This window comes from Pelodiscus sinensis, chromosome 6 (assembly GCF_052426305.1).
Source record: "Pelodiscus sinensis isolate ZL-2025 chromosome 6, ASM5242630v1, whole genome shotgun sequence".
NCBI lineage: Eukaryota > Metazoa > Chordata > Testudines > Trionychidae > Pelodiscus > Pelodiscus sinensis.
In genome coordinates, this window is record NC_143057.1 from 93,133,389 (window position 1) to 93,155,616 (window position 22,228).

Consider the following 22,228-nt stretch of genomic DNA (forward strand, 5'->3'; position numbering starts at 1 on the left):
ACAGAGGCTGCTTATAGCATTTACTGCATCATAGCTAGCCATCTGCAAGCTGCATAAAGCTCAGAGGTTTTGTGAGCTTTTCCATTGCTATATTTGTGAAATAAATGTTCTTAAGGACAACAAGATGGTATGATTACCGTAGCTGGATGCTTGCTCCCTTTACTTGGAGAAAGATGGTGCACCAGCCATCTGTTCTGCTTGTTATTTTTCTGTCAGAAAAATAATAAACTCTTTAGGGTCTAGTGGGTCTCCCTTTGAATCACAGACCACAAGCAAGTTTTATGGTAACTCACTATGGCAGTATAGCAGATTTAACTAATACATGGAATCAGTAATGCAGTGCCTGGATATTGCTGCAAAAAGGATTCAAACTAGTACGCTTTGTGCAAAGCCTGCTGGTCTACCAGGGAGCCCAAAGGGAATCTTTTGTGCTGACCAAACCAGTCAGAGTTTGTATGAGCTGAAGATCATTGCCTTTCCAACACTCTCTACCAAGAATATGCTCTCTCGTTGCACATCAACAAACTGCCACATAACCCTTAAAGAAGAGGATCAAAATAGTTACATACAAAATCTGTAGAAATAGTTTTTCAAAAGACAGAACTTCAGCTAGGAGACTTTGTTCTGCAAGAGGTGCCTTTTGCTTTATGGGATCAGGAGATATTGTAAGTACCTCTGCTGAAGTACCTCAATGGAGTTTCACTACAGGTTGACCTTCTCTAGTCCGGCACTCTGTGATCTGGCAACTACCGTGATCTGGCATGATTTTAATTAGCCAGATGTCCACTTATCATGAGCATGGCTAAGTTTCCTGCAGTCCCATAAAGTATGTTTACAGCCACGAGTCCTATGCCTCAGTGTTCTCTAATTTACCCCTAAATGTCTTCTAAGAGACCATCAAGAAATAGAAGTGTTGGTGATGATGCTAGACAATACTGACCTCCCCTGGTTCTGCAAATTCTCTGGTTCAGCCCTGGTCAGGTCCCAAGAGTCCCAGACTAGAGAGGTTCACCCTATAGCGTAGATGAGAAGATAAACATTTTTCCTTATTAAAGAAAGAACTCCGCATAAGTAACTAGGGCCACATGATCTTGAATGATGCAGGGGCAATATTTCTTTATTCAAGAACTCTTTTAGGCATATGAAAAATATTCAAAGCCAAGATTTTCTTAAGTGAAGTTTAAAAAATTCCTCAAGATGAGAGTGCCTCATGCTCACATAAAAGTTTCTGATGAATAGCTTCTTTGCTTCTTAAATAGTGAATCACCCTTCACCAAACATTCTGAATTTTGGAAGAAATTCATTCTATGATATGGAGCCTTGGAGATGAGAGAAAGTATGCATTTTCAATTTGTAAGTGTAGCTAACATATATACAAGGAAATACTTCCACATCCATCATGAGTAACATTCATATTCACTATGTTGGAAAATTCCAAATTGCATGTACTTATAAAATACTTACATATAGAAGCAATAAAACCCATTGCATCTCTGTTACTGAAACAAAATATTTAATGCACAAAAGTCCAAACAGAAATCCAAATCCAAATCCAAACATAAATCCAAATCCAAAACAGAGACCTGGTGGAAAGGTTGGAATCTGGGGAGAAGGGGAGGAGCAGGGGCATTAGAGCAGGGATAAGGAAGTGACCACGGCTGGTCAGTTAATTAGGCAAGGGAAGGAACAGACTTCCCAAAACTGCCTACAGCTGGGGCCATTGCCAAGGAAGGCTATAGCTACAGTGTGGCAGCCCGGCTTCCCCCGGGTGCTGGGGAGAGATGGGGCTGGGACTGCATCACAGCAGCCCAAGTGGTTCTCCACGTGGCCAAGAAGGATTGGCCTGGGTATGGGCAGAGCTTGGCTCCAGGGGTAGAGCTTTGGGCAGCCCGGTAAAGTTAGCTAAAGCCTATTTAAACTCAGGAAATCAATCATCAGTTTAAAATTTAACTGACAAAAAATACCTATTGGATGAGAACATAGCACAACTGAAGACAATGCAAATTTTTCTACTGACTTCAATAAGGCCAGGATTTCAACTCACGTTTAGCTCCACTCCACATTAGCATTATGATGTAATCAGGGCTGTGTTGTAATTTATGGAACCCACCAATATACATGAATCATTGAAAATTTTCCTTCTAAAATATATTTATTTGTACTTGTCTTCCCTGAATTCCATCTACTAGACAACTGTTGGTGAATAAGTGAAAAATGTTCTAAAGTCAAACTAGCAGAGTTAGATCACTTTGGACATTAAGTCACATGGTAAGGTTTGTGTTTCTTAATTCACTATGCTTGCAAGCACTTTCAGTCAGAATAGCAATGTTCATTTCCCACAAACATTTCTAATTCCCATAAGCGTATCAAAAAGAACACACAAAAAGTAAGTGAATATGGCTGCAATGAATTTATGTAAAAATTTAAACAAATTAACTGGAATGTATTCATATTATACAATATGTAATTTGGCAATGAATGTATAATTAAATAAATAATTTAGAATGATACAGAGATCTTGTAAGGCATAAGCTCAAAGAGCCATAATTAAAGTTGCATTTTCATCCTTAATTTTGCCTTCCTGACTTTTGAGTGCTTGATTTTTCTACCTCAAGTTGCACATTTTAACTTTTGAAAGTTTTATTTCTGAATATTTCTGTATTTCCAAATACCATATTTCCTGAGAGTGACGGAGTGGTCAACCCAAACCAGTGTAACTACACATCAATAAATTAGAATAAAACCACAGTGGAATCACACCTGAATAAGTTTATCAGTTTTTAAGTAGCTGATTAAATTTTCATACAGGATACATTTGTGCATGGTTCACATCCTTTGGGAACCAGATTTTATTCTGGGGTGTTATATTGCATAGAACACACAATATGAGAGAGAAGAATCATGCTTTTTTAATGCTTTTTCTTATCATTCTGGTTTCTGAATCTCTACAACAGATGTATTTACTGATAACCAAACATAAACAATTGATACATACACAAATCTGTCTTTTCATGTGTTAGTTCTTGTGACTAACTGCACGTGATGGGGTGAACGGGGGGCCTCTGTCTGGCTACACACACACACACACACACACACACACACACACACACAAAACACACAACGTCAACTAATGCTGCTTCCATGTCACTCACACAGTAATACAGCTGGCCACCTGCAGTAAACCAGTTTGTACTAACTCTTCTCCATAATAAATCAACTTATATTGGCTCTCCTTCTACTTGTTCAATTTTTTGGTGAGAGGCTGAGCTTATCCCACGCACTGCAACCTTCTGCTGGGGAAGTAAGGGGGGAGCTGGAATCCCTTTCTCTTTCCCAATCTGCTCCCTGCCCAGTTCAGCCCTGTTTATGGTACCTACTCCTCACACGGCTTCCAAATCCTCACTCATCTCTTTCCCTAACCACTCAGACAGAACTAGTGCTGTCATGCATTTGCTTTCACTAGGATTAAAAAGACACAGAAGAACATCTATAAGGTAAACAGATACTGTCCGCAGTAGGACTACCGCTCCTTAATACACACATACATACACCACATTGCAAAGTCGTTGCTATCTTTTGAGACAAAAAACATAACATTTATGAAATACATCAACACTTCATAACGTAAGGCTCAGTCTGTATATTTTCCTTCCCTGATTCTCAAAGCCATATCTGCAGCAGTTTTTACAGCTAATACTACATGCTCCAAGAAGTGAATGGACTATTGTTTCATCTGTCATCTTATAATCATTTACTATTAATATTAAACATTGGTTTGATTCTTTCAATAAAGACTCAATCTATTTTTTCCTTGGAGAGAGTATAAAAATCAAATAATGAAATAGGTCCACACCCATTTCCTGAAGTTTGCTTTCAAAGATTATTCCCCCTGCCACATTATTCCTGTGCCGTGTTTATGCAGAAGTAAAAGACACACCTCTCTCTCACTCCTGTAAATGTCAGCTGTGCACTAGCTGGTCAAATTAGAATGAAGCCCAAATACTGTGGTAACATCAGTGAAATGGCTGCAGCAAGAGAAAGACAAGAAAGTTGCACTCCTGAGCTGAAATACCCCATCCAACCACATATACTCTGTATCTTTTCAGAGGACGGGTGCAAAACTCTTTACCATAGCAAGTCTCCATTAGCGGATACATTTACAACCCTCTCCGAAGTCATTTACAACACTCTCCAAAGTCATTTGAAAGCCCCTAAACACCAGAGAAGGGTTCAAATCTTGGGTTAGGGCAAATATATGTGTTACTGTATCAGAAAGGCAAAAAATTCCTTGCTCATTGTTGACTCTTTCTGGATTCTTTATCGTAGTCACATTTCAGTTTCAATCAGGTCAATACAAAGAGAAGGGCATATATGAAATTTGCACCCTTTTTCACATATACTAAAATTATCTTTTTCAACTCTTGAAACAGACCTCTCTGATCTTTATATTATCCATTACAGGACTAATAAATGCATACAACAGCATTTTGTAATCTGATCAGACAAAGTGATCATTATAAATGGCAGTTTCAACTGAAAATGGGCTCCGTGTTTTTGTAGAATTAAAACCAAGGAGCAGTGATTACACACCACCTTGGTAACCCTTGTAATCTTCAATGTGTCTCATCAGAGAATCTTGCAATTATACTACATGCATGGGATTGTTAGGCACTGCATGTAGGAGGCATTGTAACAGGTGTTTGCTTTTTCAGAGAAATGACATTATTTAAGCGTCATTGATCAATCCATAAAGGAAAAAAAAACAATGCTGTGTTATATTTTAAAACCGCATGCTGAAAAACTAAAACAAGATTCCTTCACCTAACCTTTCGTCAAAAGATACTTTAGCAGGGATACACATCTGTCCTGATAGCAAAAAAAAGAGCAACCAGCTTAACTTTTACGTACCTGCTGAAGTTTTATGAAAATTGTGAGGAGTCCTGTGGCACCTTCAAGGCTAAAAGATTTATTTGACCATCAGCTTTAATGGGTAAAAACCCCTTCTTTAAATGATAGACACATTTCAAATGGATCATTTCAATCTACAAATTCTTCAAAACCATTATAAATTCAGTCTGAACCCCCTTATCTTCAGCTTTCCACCTTGGGAGGGAAATAGGCTTTGTCCTATAATTTCTAACTCCTCAAAATAATGATGAAGCACATTGGCAGGGCACTAAAGCAAAAAAGCACTATTCTGTTCTCCACACTATTTATAAACAGAAGGCTTCACTGTCCAATACCATCTAACTACCACATTTTTATCTTCTGTGGTATGGGAAATAAATTATCCATACCACAGAAGATAAAAGGAAAAGAGAAAAGTTCAGAGTACATCAAAGCCTTCAACCTCAGTTGTTACAATGTGCTCTGCATTACGTTAGTACCTGTTCTTTACTATTCATGCAATATGTCCTTTCCAGTAGGTATTAGCTGTTAGCCCAAATGTTCTTTTTGGTAAGGTGACTCAGCAGCTGGCAGTTGAGATATTTTAACAGTGAGCACTGTAGGATGAGAATCCCCTCTGTGCTGTAGTTTGTCATCTTTACATATATATTGTTATAGCGACACCTATTGGTGCCCGAGTGTTAATAGTTCACAGACATTTACAGGGATTTGGGGCTCAGCTATGAAAGTTTGGGCTGAAGTTTGGCATTAAGGCCTTTTGTCCAGGAGCAATACTCCTGTATAACTTATAAGCAGGACAGAGAGAATTCTATATAATGTTGCATAAAGCCTCTGCTCGAGCTATTACTTGATTTACACATAAATTTTCTGGAAATGCATTAAACTGTAAGGTCCTGCCAACACATGACTTAGAGAATGACAAAACCAGCTGCTGACTGCATTGCTTTGAACACTGTTTGAGGGGGGGGCAGTTGTCTTCTAAGTCACTTTGTCACTGATTATTAAAATGGAAATTGTTCTCAGTCAGTTGTTATGCTATGGAAGGTATCTTTGTAACCATTGAGCTTTAAAGCTTTGTATTTGTCTCTATGTAACTTGCAGCTACCTTGCTTTTTAAATTCTGCACCTTGTTGTTAAAATTGTTGAGTTTTGTAACTTTCAGCCACTTTGCTTTGTAAGTTCAGAAACCTACTGTAAGCTTGGTGATTGATGAGCCTTGCAACTTTAATCTTTGTAACTCTCAGCCATTTTGCTTGTAACTTGCTCTAAGCTACATTCCACCCTGTGATAAGAGTCTGTGTGAATGGAGCATGTTTGGGGTGAGGAGAACAGTAAGGCTAAACACCTGGAGCCCGGTGGTGACTAATTAAAGACACAACACCGCCCTAAGCAAACAAAGGACCCGGACTGAAGGAGGTCTGGGCATGCTCCTCGGTGACCAATGGGGAGGTAGAACCCCTGCATGAGTGACAGGAGCCACCCAGTTCCAATAAAAAGAGAAAGCGTGTGGCAGAAGCCCTCTTTCTGATCAGATCATCAGCTGGGATCCATGGCTAGAGGCAAACCTCTGGAGTCATCAGGTCTTGGGTTGCTCTGCAACCCAAGTGAGTGGCTGAGGGCATAGATGAATGTGTGTGAATGGACTAATGAATGTGTGTGTTTGTGTGGGTGAGAGAGATAGCACCATCCCCTTCAGTTTAATCCCATAGTGGCATTCAATGACAGCTCAATCCCCTGTAGTGGATTGTTAATTCCTCATTTAATAAATCCATATGGTTATGTCTACACTGCCACCCTAGTTCAAACTAGGGTGGCTAATGTAGGCATTCGAAGTTGCAAATGAAGCCCGGGATTTAAATATCCCGGGCTTCGTTTGCATCTTGCCGGGCGCCACCATTTTTAAATCCCCGTTAGTGTGGACTCCGTGCCCGCGGCTACATGCGACACATAGTAGGTAGTTCGAATTAGGTTCTCTAATTCGAACTACCGGTATACCTCATTCTACGAGGAGTAACAGTAGTTTGAATTAGAGAGCCTAATTCAAACTACCTACTCCGTGCCACGTGTAGCCGCGGACACGGAGTCCGCACTAACGGGGATTTAAAAATGGCGGCGCCCGGCAAGATGCAAATGAAGCCTGGGATATTTAAATCCCGGGCTTCATTTGCAACTTCGAATGCCTACATTAGCCACCCTAGTTCAAACTAGGGTAGCAGTGTAGACATACCCTGTGAGTGTAACCCTGGGATGGTCTCCAGTGAAACTGGGATAACATAATTGTGTAGTGAAACTTTTTAGGGTATATTCTGCCACCCTTTTGCTTCTGTTGTTTTAACCTTGAGTGATACAATGGGGCTAGCAGTACTACTCTATGAAAGTACAGCTGGTAGAACTGAGTCCTTAAAAGAATTTTTCCTTAAAAGAAAAACATAGTAGCAAGTGAAACTCTACAACGTGAGTTACATGCGCATACATGTGAGTTGACTACTAAGTAAAAAATGTTTTTTTTAACTTTTCAGTAAACTGAATCCAGAAAGTGAAGAGTTGCCTATTATTCTTCTCTCAGATAATATTAGCGGTCAAGGAACTGAGCTTTAAAATTGTAGTAAGATGATTACAGAAATCAATGATTTAAGAGGTGCATAAACTATATTAGTGACAGAGGCCTTTTCCTACTAGTGCAGGATTGTTCCCTTGTTAGTAGTGCTAATTATTTATGCCAGCACCCTGAAGCCCCAGTCAGTGATAAAGACCTGTTATCAGAGGTGCTGCACACAATTATAACCAAAGAACTTACAGACTAATTTAAGACAAGGCACATTAAGTCTTGGATAGAATGAAGAAAAAGAAAATGGGCAGGGAAGTATGAAGAGAACAGTGATACTTGTGAGTGCATTGTCAAAACTAATTTTGATCATGCAAAACAATGGGGTTATTGTTAGTTGGTTCAGGGAAGAAGCTGTACCTTAGTATCTCCATGGATACTTTCTCCAAAACACCATCTGCACTCTCTCAGAGTGGAATCCCACAAATGGATCCTATGGAACCCCTTTTACAATGGATTTATCAGACTTCACAACCCCTTTTTACCAACTATATTACTTCTGCAGGCCCCATTGGGTTTGGACACTGCTATAGACTTCTTTCTCTCTGTGAGCCTGTGGGAAGTATGAAACTGCAGTCAGTAAGGATAGCCTCTTTAAAACCAGTACTATGTATTCATCATAACAGAGAGAGGAAAGAGTTAAAACAGAAGCTAAAAGCATATCATGTCACCCCAAACTCAGCCCTTCCTTGCCAGTGTATGTAGGATTGATTTAATTTTGGGTGGCTGAACCAATGTGCAGCCACTGTCTCTGCAGACCCTCTGTTTCTCCTGACTCACCTGAGGTTCAGCGTTTTAATTTCTTTTAAAGTATTTGTTTAAGAGTTCATGCCTAAAAGCCCCTAAGGTTTCCTTACTGGAGTCTATAATTTAGTTTATAAATGATAATTACTTACAGAGAACAACAAACAAAAGCTGAACAGCTGACACAGCTTACACGCTCTCTGACCATTTTAGTCTACTTGTCTATATCACCCACTGTCTGGACCGCAATTCTCTACTGTGTCCAGAGATCTCACTTAGCAAACCCCTCTCCTGTGCTTGCTGATCCTGAGCTGCTGCTATTGTTTTCTCCAGATATCTAAATGGTCAATGAGATTTGGAAAACAAACAGTCTCAGTCCCCACTATCCATCAGACAAGACAGGAGGAAGAGAAAACTAGTTAGGACTAACAAAGGCCTTTCAAAGGTTTTATAACTGAGCTCAGACACCACCTTTCACAGCCTAACATTGCTGAATCTAACAAGTTTCAGTCAAGCTTTTTGGCATGTAGGATAACCTCATTCAGCGGTGGAGGGGGAGGGAGTCCTCCCTCCCCCCTTTTGTCATTATTTGTGGATTATGGACAGATGCCCAGACTCTGTCACACTTGTTTGGCTAGGCTATCTAAATATAATACTTTTAGTATAAGCTCAGAAGTCTCTCTCCAGGCCCTTAAAAGTTTGGTTTATTTTCCCTGTACTTCCTCATGTTAACGTCTCTCTGCTAATGAATTTACAAGACTTGTAGTCTGAAAATAAACATCTTCAAGATTTTGAATTAGCACGCACCATGCAACAACAAAAAAACAAATTAAAGCCTTTATCATGCGGTAAGATCCAATAGTGTGGATTCTTCAGGGTACTATTAAAGGCTACAACAACAACTCATCACAGGATTGGGGCACTGGAATTACCTACAGAGAGAAATTTCCCAGTATAATTTCCACTGATAACATGCCCTGTGTGGCACTATTATTTTGGAACAAAAGTGTGTCAACACAAAGGGGCACCAAGAGACTCCATGTGCCCCTGGGCAAGGTGCAAGGTGGGGGGGGGCAGCTCCACATGCCCATAAGGGACAAGGCATTGGGTGGAAGGACCAGAACTAAGGCCAGAGCAGCCAGTCCTGAGCACTGCCTGGAGTACATCATGTCATCTCCCTGGCAACCCTCAGCGCTGTCCGGAGCACGGCGCTCCCCACCCTAACCCTTAATGCTGTCCAGAGCACGTGACATTCTGGTGACAGTTTAAAGGGCCTAGGGCTCCAGCCGCTGTCACTGCCACAGTAGCAGTGGTGGCAGTTGGGAGTTCTGGACCCCTTTGAATCTTTGGGTCCTGGGGCAACTTCCCCCTTTGTTTCCTCCTCCCCATTGGCAGGCCTGTCCACACAGGAATTAAACCAGTATAACTACAATGATATAGTAATAGAGAGGTAGCCATGTTAGTCTGATCCTGCTAAAATAAAAGGAAAAACTATGTAGCACTTTAAAGTGATTACAATGATATAATTAGGCCAGTAGATTTCCCTCAGTAAACAAGCCCTTAGTAAAGACCAAAACATACTGATTGTACGTATTGACTATCCAAAATTTCACAAACCAATAAGGAGCTCTTCTTAATAACCTTAACCATTCCACTCTGTAGAACTGAATTTGATCCAGTTTGTAATGAAGCAGCAGCATAGTAAAGCAGCTATTTTTTCAAGGTTGTTAATAACCAAATGGAATAATTTAAATCCAAAAAGAAACATAGCGCAATTGTTGTTGCAACAAACCAGTACTTAACTTCAGCACTTCCTGGTATTTTCACTGATAAGCTAGCAACAATTGCAGTTATGACATAAGATGTCCAAATTCTAAATATAAGCAAAAGTGCCAGACATCTACTGGGGAGCACAGTTATCTACTCATTTAGAGTTTCAGAGCAACAATAATGAGATTAATATGACCACAATGAAACAATTGCTGAGGCTGCTACAATCCTTCTTCCTGATAACACAGGAGTCTAGCAATCAAAACAATGGCACTATAATCCAAGATTCAGAAATTGTGCATGTTATCATTTCATGAAAGAAAAGCCACTGAGTTTGGGCACTCTTTGTGCTCTCATCTCTGTAATTGAAATAATTAATGCAACTGACACTAGAAACAAATTGATCTTTTGCATCCTTTTGTATTTTGTAGGCTGAAATTCAATAAGGACAAATGCGAAGTACTCCACTTAGGAAGGAACTATCAGTTTCACAAATACAAAATGAGAAATGACAGCAGAGGAGGGAGTACTGCAGAAAGGGCTCTATAGCTCATAGTGGACCACAAGCAAAATATGAGTCAATAGTGTCACACTGTTGCAAAAAAAGCAAACATCATTCTGGGATGAATTAACAGGAATGTTGTAAACAAGCCATGACAAGTAATTTTTCTGTTCTACCGTACACTGATTAGGCCTTAACTAGAGTACTATGTCCAGTTTTGGGTACCACATTTCAAGAAAGATGTGGAGAAATTGGAGATGGTCCAGAGAAGAGCAACAAAAATGATTAAAGGTCTAGAGAACATGACCTATAAAGGAAGACTGAAAGAACAGAGTTTGTTTAGTTTGGAAAAGAGAAGACTGAGGGGGACATGATAGCAGTTTTCAACTATCTAAAAGGGTGTCACAAGAAGAAGGGAGAAAAATTGTTCTCCTTGGCCTCTCATTATAGGACAAGAAGCAATGGGCTTAAATTTCAGGAGGGGACATTTAGGTTGGACATTAGTAAAAAAAAATCCTAACAGTCAGCGTGGTTAAATAGTGGGATAATTTGCCTAAGGAGGTTGTGGAATCTCCGTCACTGGAGATGTTTATGAGCAGGAATTTGTATGGAATTCAGGAGTACATGTGGGGTTCCCTTTCTTTCCGTATGCCAGCATCACAGTATCCAGCATTCTAACACACAAATTCTCTTCTTTTCTATGAATCTGTGACAGGGTGAACTCTCCACATGAGCCCTGCACAATTTGTGTTAGTCTGGAGGGCCCAATCAGCTAATTAGGCTGCAAATGGGAGCTGTAAGCCAAAAACAGTTGGTCGGAGAGAACAAGAATAGCCTGTAACACCAAGTGGCAGGCTACAGGCTATGTGGTTGAGAACATAGATGTAGCAAGTTGGAGTTTTGGGTGCTTCAGCAACCCCAGGTTTTGCACCTGGCTTTCCCTGGGAGCTGGCCTTGTTGCTGGTTCATCCAGCTCTGGGTGCCAGCTTCCAGATGGCCCCCATAGGACCGTGCCAGCCCCATGCACTTTGTTAGCCCTCCTGGGGTCCTGACATCACAGGCTTTGCTGGCCCCTGGGGTCTCGGCACCTGCTGGCTCCACTGGCTTTTGGGATCCCATTGCCTGCTGGCCCTGCCACAGGTTCTGCAGCTCACCAGCCCCGGGCTCCCACTGCCAGCAGATGCCCCCAGCTGTAGCCACAGCTTGGTGCAGCGAGAGTTGTTAACTCCCCCAGATTGGATACCATTTGCAGCAATGGTATCTGGTCCATCTAAGGATGTAAAACAGATAACCGCTTAACCAACCCTGTGTGAGGGGGGATACTCCAGGCTGACCAGGCCTACTTGCACCACAGGTGGAGGCTGCCTGCCATGGCAGACTGGTTAACCAATTAAACATAATAAAATACATCTATATTGGCATGATCTTGCGCAAATACTCTTTAATGCAAGAGTTCTTCCATTAAAGTATTTGTGCAAGAGATCCACACACTGGCATATGCCTTTGCGCAAGAGATGTGTTTTTGCGCAAGAGCATTCTATGATCCGTGCCAGTGTAGACGCTCTCTTGCACAAGAAAGCTCCGATGGCCATTTTAACCATAGGGCTTTCTTGCGCAAGAAATTAAAGTTGCCTGTCTGCACTGGCCTTTTGCGCAAGAACAGTTGCGCAAGAGGGCTTATTCCTGAGCGGGAGCATCATAGTTCTTGCGCAAGAAGCACTGATTTCATACATTAGTTCGTCAGTGTTCTTGCACAAGAACTCCCCACCAGTGTAGACAGGCAGCATGTTTTGCGGCCGCTTTTGCGCAAAACCATGCCAATGTAGATGTAGCCAATATAGTTTAACTGGTTAAAATTTTAAATGCAATTTTATATCCCTAGATCCATCCAATCTGGGAGAGTTGGCAACATGATCTCTATATGTCTAAAGCTGGGGTGGGAGGGTGCTACTGAGCAACCCCCACCCCAAAAAGTAGTTCCCGTGCCATTGGCTGAGAGAGGGCAATTGCTCCCTGGGAAGGAGAAGGCAGGTTTTGAGCTGCTGAGAAAAGCTTCAGAAAGCAGCCATGCCCTGGAAAGAGGAAAGAAGATTTGAAGCTGGTATGGCCAGAGAAAGGAGGGGAACCTGAAGTGTGGGAAGAAGCAGTAAGGCAGAGAGAGGAAGCCCAGATCTATTGATCATCTATGGATTGGAACCTGCAGAAGAGGATGGGCGCAAGCTCTCCTACCTGCCACTCAGAGCACGACATAGACCCAAGGCTGCCAAGGACTGGTGTTGGACTGAACTAGGAAGAGGGAATGCCGAGGGCTAGGTAACGGTAGAGATGCTGAGGATACTGGTGTGAAAGGAGCTGAAGATTAAAGTCCGAGTGATGTATGCAAACCGTGCACGGGGGTGTCTGCCTAAGGAGCTAATCCACATAGTGAGTGATCAGGAGGAGATGCCAACACAGCAGTGAGCAGAACATCCCATGAACAGACCCCAAAAGGCCCATCTCTTTATTATTTTGTTCACCAATTAGGCTTACTTTCCAACACATTGAACTTCATACATTTATTTCAGTCCCAGACATCTCTGGTTTCCCAGGCATGATCTTAACACACTCCTTGAGTTATATCAGCTGGCCTCTTTGTATGGACTAATTCAGTCTCTTGCTCTGTTGCACCTTTCCCCATAATATCTGTTTGAGTTATGGTAATGTCTTATGAACAGTCACTTCTTTTTGCAGGTGAGCTCACAGTTAGGGTAAATGTGTAGATCCACTCATCACAGCATAAAAGAGCGGAGGGGGGAGAGTGTTCAGATTTGAACCAAGTTCAACTCCAACCTTCATTGCTCAGTATCTTTATTTGGCACACAGCAGTGCTACATAGCATTGATCAGACTGAGATGCTGTGGAGTGATGGGTGCAGTGGATGTTACAGGTCCAAAGCTGCATTGAAATCTTCTCCCTCTATACATTGCATCAGAAGTCTTTGGATTGGCACGGTTACTTTGCAGGAACCAATCCCAGTGAAGCACACACTGTCCATGCTTTGATTTCTTCTATACCTCATCTCTACATTCCTAATCTATTTTGTCCTTCCCTATCTAGTTCCTGAGTGTTTCCCCATCTTATCTTACGTGGCTCAGACATTTTGTCTTCTTAGTCTATTGACCTATTTACTTGTCTTATTTAACACATTGTTTTCAACCAAATAATGTATTTCCTTCACAAATCCTATCTTCCCTTTTCCTTTCCTAATTCTATATTACAGGCCAGGCTTCAGCTACAGATAAGGCTACAGTGGGGGAATGAGGATAAAGGAAATGGAAGAGAGAAAGGTTGGTAATTAGGAAGAAAGGGGGAATAAGAGGTGGGAGCACCTGACAGACTTAATTTCTCCCTCTCTGTGTGTGTCACAATCTGGGGGGTATTCTCCTTGCGGTGGAGAATTTGATTCCCTTCTCAAGTGCCCTGATATCTGAATGGTCCTTGCTCATCAAAGAGATCTAAGCACTTCTCCCATCTCCTGTGCGTGCTGGAATTTGGGGGCTCTAAACCTCTGGAGAGGGGAGTTCCTTTTTCTGATCTCCTCTCCATGTGGGAGCTAGGAATTAGGAGGGCCTGGCCCATCTGTTGCAGGTCTGAGCTCCTCTCCTCGTCTCTCATGATGGAGCCAAGATTTGGAAAAGCTCTGAAAGTTACTCAAATTTTAACCTCTGAAAATGAAGAAATACTGAGTTAAGATACACACCACCCTATGTAGGGAGAGAAGGGTTGGCTGGATGTCTCAGACACAGCTGAGTATGGCTGAAAAAAAGAGGTGATGGGGGGGAATAACTGGAGGGCATAGTGGAGTACAGGGCCCAATTCTATATACAGTTCAGGTATATAGTCAGGGCAGCAGGTGACCTTCTAGTAAGCTGCTGCCCACAATGTGTATGAAGCAGCAGAAGATTCCAGACTATCGTGAGCAACTTTTCCCATGCTAATAGCTTCAATTAGATGAAAAGGGAGGGTCAACAGGGAATACTGGCAGGGGGCTATGTTGCAATATCATTTTGCTCTATAGTTTAACTCCCTCATCATTAAACACCTAGATCACTCCCATATCTCACCTTACTGCTGATAATTCCCATGGCAAAAAGAGCCCTGTTCCCTATTACTGACAACCTACACAACACAATGCTGAAATTATGTGCATTAGATCTCTCAAGTTACACATGAATCGCTTTCCTTTGATTACACATGTAGGGAGGACACATGGCTCAGAGCCCTCCCCCAAAAGGAGCTGCGCTCCTGATATTACAATCAGGACTCTGCCAATCTGCTTCAACTAATTCCCCCACCATTCAGTGCAGCTTCATCTAATAAGAGAATCCAGGTGAAATGCTTGCAGAGAATTCCCAGTCTATTGCCAGTCTCAGGGAGACAAAGTTAAGCCTCATGAATGTGTATTTTAACTTTTTATTTCCTGGTTCTCAGGAGTTTGAGTTTTCTTAAACATGCTGTTCTGGAAGAGCACAAGATTCTATCAGACAACCTTAACTTTGCATTAAAGATGACATATCTCCAGTTCATACACTTATTACTCTACCAATAATTTCCTAACACTCTTTTTTTAAGCCACTCAAAAATGTGGCATCTTCTTTCTTTTAGTAAATTAAAGCAAATATACATGAATGGTTTCACCAATGTTTTTCATAGGCAAATAATAGAACGCAATATTGGGTGGTTCCAAGAAACTTTCCCTTTTCATTCCATGGATTTATACAAGGAACAGATACAATCTAGTTTTAGTATAGTTTGAAAGGTCTACTGTCCTTTCAATCAATGAAAAAAGCATTATTCTTTTATATTACCTTATCATATACCACCGAGAGCTGTGCAGGGTTTGCAGAAGTTCAGTGTAAATAAAACCAAGTAGGTTAATATATATATATATATATTATATATACTATATATATATATATATAAGTATTTATATATATATATATATATATATATATATATATATATATAAAACTTACAGTACTACAAAGTGAAGCATAATATTTATCATCTAGCTAAGTTAAATACAATGGAGATAACTACAGAGTACATTTCTTTCAGTTTTCCATTTACTTCAACATTAATGGACTCTTACCTCTCAGTAGTCTGAGGTGATTCAGTCTCCTTTTTGTATTCATCCTGTAGGGAGCTATTTATAGGAAGTGTTCATTTCCCTTTATTATAAATAGATATTAATCAGCCATTTATGGTCTCCAATACTTTTGCCTCAAACAAAAGAATCACCAAGTCCTGTTCTCACAGCACCTAGAAAGTAAGGATGCAGGTTTGGTTTTAGTTTAAACACTTTCCCTGACAGAAACAACAACAACAACAGAGTACAAATCAACTGGCCATTCAGTTTTCATGCTGGATTTGGGTTATTCTATTGTTGGATTCATGAAGGTAAAGAGGAAATTAAAAACAAACAAACAAACAAACAAACAAAGAAAAAAACCTACACAAGGAAAAGGATTGCCAGAATACAAATGAGGCTGGTGTGCATGGAACCATTTCTGTGGACAGTTTTGGAAAAGTTGAAAATTTGATTTGCAATGTGCAATGAAGGGTAACATTTTCAGAAGTGCCTATGTGACCTCATAGCCTCAGTCTCATTTTCAAAATTAGCAAGTGCTTAGTAGCTTTAGTCCCAATCACTTCAATATGACTTAGATTCCCAATTTCATTTTGAGTATGGGACTTAGGCGTTTTTGCAGGCCCAATTAGAAATATGTCGTAGAACAATTTTGTAAATAGAGATTTTTGTACTGCAAATACATGAGTATGAATACATGAGAACCAGAAAGCGAAACTAACTAGACACAAAAGTGAAGCTAAGCCATCTAGTTCCATAACATAAGCGGAGATACAAAAAGGTAAACAAACAACATGAGAAAAGGAAACAGGATATTCAGAATTCTTAAATTAGTAATAAGTTAATATGGATGATACAGAAGGAGAAACGTGTGGTGTGTGCTCCCTGACCCCATCCTGCAAACACTTATTACGGCTTTCTCACAGCAGAAAGCACTATGCTTGCTAGTCAAGTCAGAGCCTGGTTTTCAAAGGCTGAGCACTCATAACTCCAGCTCAAGGCAATGGGAGCTGCAGGTGTGGAACATTCCTGCAAATCAGACATGGCAGAATCAAGCCCATAATATTTAGCCATACTGAGTTCCTATAAGGTTCTAGCCTGAAGTTTTATCAAACTTGTGTGGTAGCTTTTGCAGTTCTCCTTGTGGTGAAAGCTAAACTTTCTATCTTCCTGAACAAAGGATGAAGTAAACATCCTTTGGTTTATAGAGCTTGACCTTGTAAGGTGCTGAGAGCCTTGAACTCCCATTGAAATCCATGAGAGTTGTGGGGGCTCAGGGATTTTCAAGATGGTAGGATCATAGACACTGATTCAGAAACACTAAATCCTTATCTTTGCCTTCATTTACCAGTGTTGGTAATGCAGGTAGGGAAAATGGTATTTTCTTCCCTTTACCGAGCTAAAGGTCATGTAAAAACTTCTTTCCTTCCTCTCATTATTAGGATAATCTTCTTTAATACAGTCAGCTACAATATATGCATGACCTCCATAAAGAGCAATGGCCCATGACAAAACTTAAAGAGATTTGTATTATATTATTAAGCACATAGATCATAAGACTTAATGACCTGTCGAAGATAATTTTTCAAGACAGCCAAAGGACTTTACAAATGGCAACCAAACAAGGTTGTATGCAGAATGTGATTTTCTTTTCACAACCTTATTTTGAAAGCCATTGATATTCAGCTCTTTCCCATCTTTTGCAACAGGGCAAACCCTGATCTCACTGAGGGTATTTCTACAGTCAAACTAGAGAGGTAACTTCCAGCTCTGATCAAGCCAATGTACATGTACAATGTATCCGAGATGTTACGACGGCATTGTCAAGGATTATCCGGCCCTCTGACTACTACCCCATGCTACTCATCCATGTGGGCACAAATGATACTGTGAGGTGTGACACTGAGCAGATCAAGAGTGACTACAGGGCTCCAGGAGTACAGGTGAAGTATGGGTGGAGTTTGGAGCGCAGATGGTATTCTCTTTGATCTTTCCTGTCGAAGGTAGGGGCCCGGGCAGAGACAGCTGCATCCTGGAGGTCAATGCCTGGCTCCGAGGATGGTGTCACACCTCGACCATGGGATGCTATTCCAGGAAGGACTGCTGGGCAGAGATGGCATTCGCCTTTTGAGGAGGGGGAAGACCCTATTTGGACACAGACTGGCTAACCTAGTGAGGAGGGCTTTAAACTAGGTTCGATGGGGACAGATAAGCAAAGCCCACAGGTAAGTGGAGAATATGGAGTCCTGAGAGATGGGTTGGAAATGGGAGGGAGCATGAGCTATAATGGCAGAGAAAGCGGAGGGTCAGAGCAAAACTGGGAGGCAAGGTCAAATCAGTATCGTATATGCCTATATGCAAATGCAAGAAGTATGGGTAATAAGCAGGAAGAACTGGAAGTGCTAATAAATAAGTACAATTATGACATTGTTGGCATCACAGAAACTTGGTGGGATAATACACACGATTGGAATGTTTGTATGGAAGGGTACTGCTTGCTTAGGAAGGATAGACAGGGAAAAAAGGGAGGAAGTGATGCCTTATATATTAAAAATGAACACACTTGGACTGAGGTGGAGATGGACATAGGAGACAGAAGTGTTGAGAGTCTCTGGGTTAGGCTAAAAGGGGTTAAAAACAAGGGTGATGTCATGCTAGGAGTCTACTACAGGCCACCTACCCAGATGGAAGAAGTGGATGCGGCTTTTTTTTTAAACAACTAACAATATCATCCAAAGCCCAAGATTTGGTGGTGATGAGGGACTTCAACTATCCAGATATATGTTGGGAAAATGACACAGCAGGGCACAGACTATAGAATAAGTTCTTGGACTGCACTGGAGACAACTTTTTATTTTAGAAGGTTGAAAAAGCTACTGGGGGGAAGCAGTTCTAGATTTGATCCTAACAAATAGGATTGAGAATTTGAAAGTGGAAGGCAGCTTGGGTGAAAGTGATCATGAAATCATAGAATTCACAATTCTAAGGAAGGGTAGAAGGGAGAACAGCAAAATAGAGACAATGGATTTCAGGAAGGCGGATTTTGCTAAGCTCAGACAGCTGATAAGTAAGGTTCCATGGGAATCAAAACTGAGGGGTAATACAAGTGAGGAGAGTTGGCAGTTTTTCAAAGGGACATTGTTAAGGGCCCAAAAGTAAGCTATTCTGCAGCATATGAAAGATAGAAAATATGGCAAAAGACTGCCTTGGCTTAACCACGAGATCTTGCATGATCTAAAAATAAAAAGGAGTCATATAAAAAATGGAAAGTAGGACAAGTTACAAAGAATGAATATAGGCAAACAGCACAGGAATGCAGGGGCAAGATTAGAAAGGCAAAGGCACAGAATGAGTTCAAATTAGCTACAGGAATAAAGGGAAACAAGATGACTTTTTATAAATACATTAGAAGCAAGAGGAAGACCAAGGAAAGGGTAGGCCCACTGGTCAGTGAGGAGGGAGAAACAGTAACAGGAAACTTGGAAGTGGCAGAGATGCTCAATGATTTCTTTGTTTCGGTCTTCACCCAGAAGTCTGAAGGAATGCCTAACATAGTGAATGCTAGTGGGAAGGGGGTAGCTTTAGAAGATAAAATAAAAAAAGAACAAGTTAAAAATCACCTAGAAAAGTTAGATGCCTGCAAGTCACCAGGGCCTGATGAAATGAATCTTAGAATACTCAAGGAGCTGATAGAGGAGGCATCTGAGCCTCTAGCTATCCTCTTTGGAAAATCATGGGAGACAGGAGAGATTCCAGAGGACTGGAAAAGGGCAAATATAGTGCCCATCTATAAAAAGGGAAATAAGAACAACCCAGGAAACTACAGACCAGTAAGTTTAACTTCTGTGCCAGGGAAGATAATGGAGCAAGTAATTAAGGAAATCTGAAAACACTTGAAAGGTGGCAACGTGATAGGGAACAGCCAGCATGGATTTGTAAACAATAAATCCTGTCAAACCAATCTGATAGCTTTCTTTGATAGGATAATGAGTCTTGTGGATAAGGGAGACGTGGTATACCTAGACTTTAGTAAGGCGTTTGATACGGTCTCACATGATATTCTTATCAATAAACTAGGCAAATACAACTTAGATGGGGCTACTATAAGGTGGGTGCATAACTGGCTGGATAACCGTACTCACAGAGAAGTTATAAATGGCTCACAATCCTGCTGAAAAGCTATAACGTGGGGTTTCGCAGGGGTCTGTTTTGAGACCGGCTCTGTTCAATATCTTCATCAATGATTTAGATATTGGCATAGAAAGTTGAAGATGATACCAAGCTGGGAGGGGTTGTGACAGCTCTGGAAGATAGGGTCATAATCAGAGCTCGCTGAGCTGCGGCGAGCCCCGCTCGCCAGCCGCGCTGTCCGGCAATCTGCACATGCGCGATCGTTCTGCGCATGAGCAGATCGCCCAAACCCGGCTCTTCCGGGTTGTAATCTACTTGCCACGGGCGAGTAGATTACATAGATTGTCGAGCCTAGTCATAATTCAAAATGATCTGGACAAATTGGAGAAATGGTCTGAAGTAAACAGGATGAAGTTTAATAAAGACAAATGCAAAGTGCTCCACTTAGGAAGGAACAATCAGTTTCACGCATACAGAATGGGAAGCGACTGTCTAGGAAGTAGTATGGAAGAAAGAGATCTAGGGGTTATAGTGGACCACAAGCTGAATATGAGTCAGCAGTGTGATGCTGTTGCAAAAAAAGCAAACATGATTCTGGGATGCATTAACAGGTGTGTTGTGAGCAAGACAAGAGAAGTCATTCTTCCGCTCTACTCTGCGCTGGTTAGGCCTCAGTTGGAGTATTGTGTCCAGTTCTGGACACCACATTTCAAGAAAGATGTGGAGAAGTTGGAGAAGAGCAACAAGAATGATTAAGGGTCTAGAGAACATGACCTATGAAGGAAGGCTGAAAGAAATGGGTTTGTTTAGTTCAGAAAAGAGAAGATGGAGGGGTGACACGATAGCCATTTTCAGGTATCTAAAAGGGTGTTGTAAGGAGGAGGGAGAAAACTTGTTCATCTTGGCCTCTGAAGATAGAACAAGAAGCAATGGGCTTAAACTGCAGCAATGGAGTTTTAGGTTGGACATTAGAAAAAAGTTCCTAACTGTCAGGGTGGTCAAACACTGCTATCAATTGCCCAGGGAGATTGTGGAATCCCCATCTCTGGAGATATTTAAGACTAGGTTAGATAAATGTCTATCAGGGATGGTCTAGACAGTACTGGGTCCCTTCCAGTTCTAGTATTCTATGATTCTATGAAAAGAAAAGTGTAGGTGCAATGGCAGTGTTGGTGGGATAAGCCAGCTGTGCCAAGTGTAACCCCACCTGGTAACCTAAGTACTTAGGCTGCTAGCTTATCTGACATCTGCACTGTCATGCCTATGCTGCTGTTTTTAGAGCTCTAGCTCTATAGCATGGTGCGTCATCAGCAAACTACACCTCTAAGTATCGGCCAACCCAGGAGCTCTGCAGTGCTGGCTCATATCTATGAGGCGTCCATTTAAATCAACCATTTAAAGAGAATTTACTAAGTTTTGCTTGAACTAAGCCCACCATTTTCAGAACCCTGTAGGAGCAAGCCTGTGATTTCCACATATAATTGCAACAACTTCAGGTATAAGAAGTATGCACATGCATTTGAATGGATTTCTTCTCTTTTTTTCATAAAAAGTGGAACTATGGAACTCATTGTGCCATCAGTCTATAGGGTTTACACAAAGGAAGTTACCATCAGAATCAAGCCCTATCATTTCTAAAGTAAAAGTGATCTGCAGAGTGCCCTTTTTTGTTTTTAATTCCTGTACCAGCACAGATTTGCACTGTAGGGTGCCACACTGACTTCAGTGGACTCTCTGTGCGCTAGGGTCCTCACTAGCAAATCTTGTTGCAGGATTGGGCCCCGTAACAAAGAAAAAAAAAATCTAGGGTTGTTAGTGAAAGTTAGTTATCACCACCCTACTATCCCCCAGAAAACCTGGGATGCATTAGAAAATGAATGCAGGGAACACGAATTCCAGATTTCACTGGCTTTGGTAGAGACTTTTCTGTTACATTTATTGGTAGATTTCATACATTGATATAAAGGAAGGGACAGAGGATTATTTTAACTTCATTTTCTTCCACACGTACATTAGGCTTTGAGTCAAATGTTAACATTTTAATATCTATTTGTTGCTCTGCATTAAGATCGTTTACATTCCTTTGTAAATTTCCTTTTTGTAAAAATTCATCCTTTGGCTTTTAGACTCCATGCATTTTCCCAGTCAGAGGCCTCTGTAATGCTTTGTTGGCTTTCTTTTCTGTTTAACAATTTATTCAATAGTGCATTTTCGTCTTCTAAAACTAATCGGCACCTTTATATATACACACTACTTTTTTTTTTTTTCAAAATAGACAATTGACCTTTCACCCATCTTTCTCTCCAGAATGCTACCCAGACAGGACAGAAGAGCAATTGGATAGGATGTGTAGGTATCCACTTTTATGGCTAGTTTGACCAGTTTTCCCATTGGAAATTCCACCACACTCCTTTTTCCCCATATAGGCTATGTCTATACG

The 22,228-nt window shown here is 41.1% G+C and overlaps 1 long non-coding RNA gene across 1 annotated transcript in view; it reads right to left on the reverse strand.

Moving 5' to 3' along the window:
• LOC112547652 (uncharacterized) overlaps positions 1 to 22,228 on the reverse strand; it is a 505,643-nt gene that overhangs the window by 471,699 nt on the left and 11,716 nt on the right. The window contains exon 2 of the long non-coding RNA XR_016349931.1: positions 15,661 to 15,830. This is a non-coding gene — a long non-coding RNA (uncharacterized LOC112547652). The remainder of the gene's footprint in view (positions 1 to 15,660; positions 15,831 to 22,228) is intronic.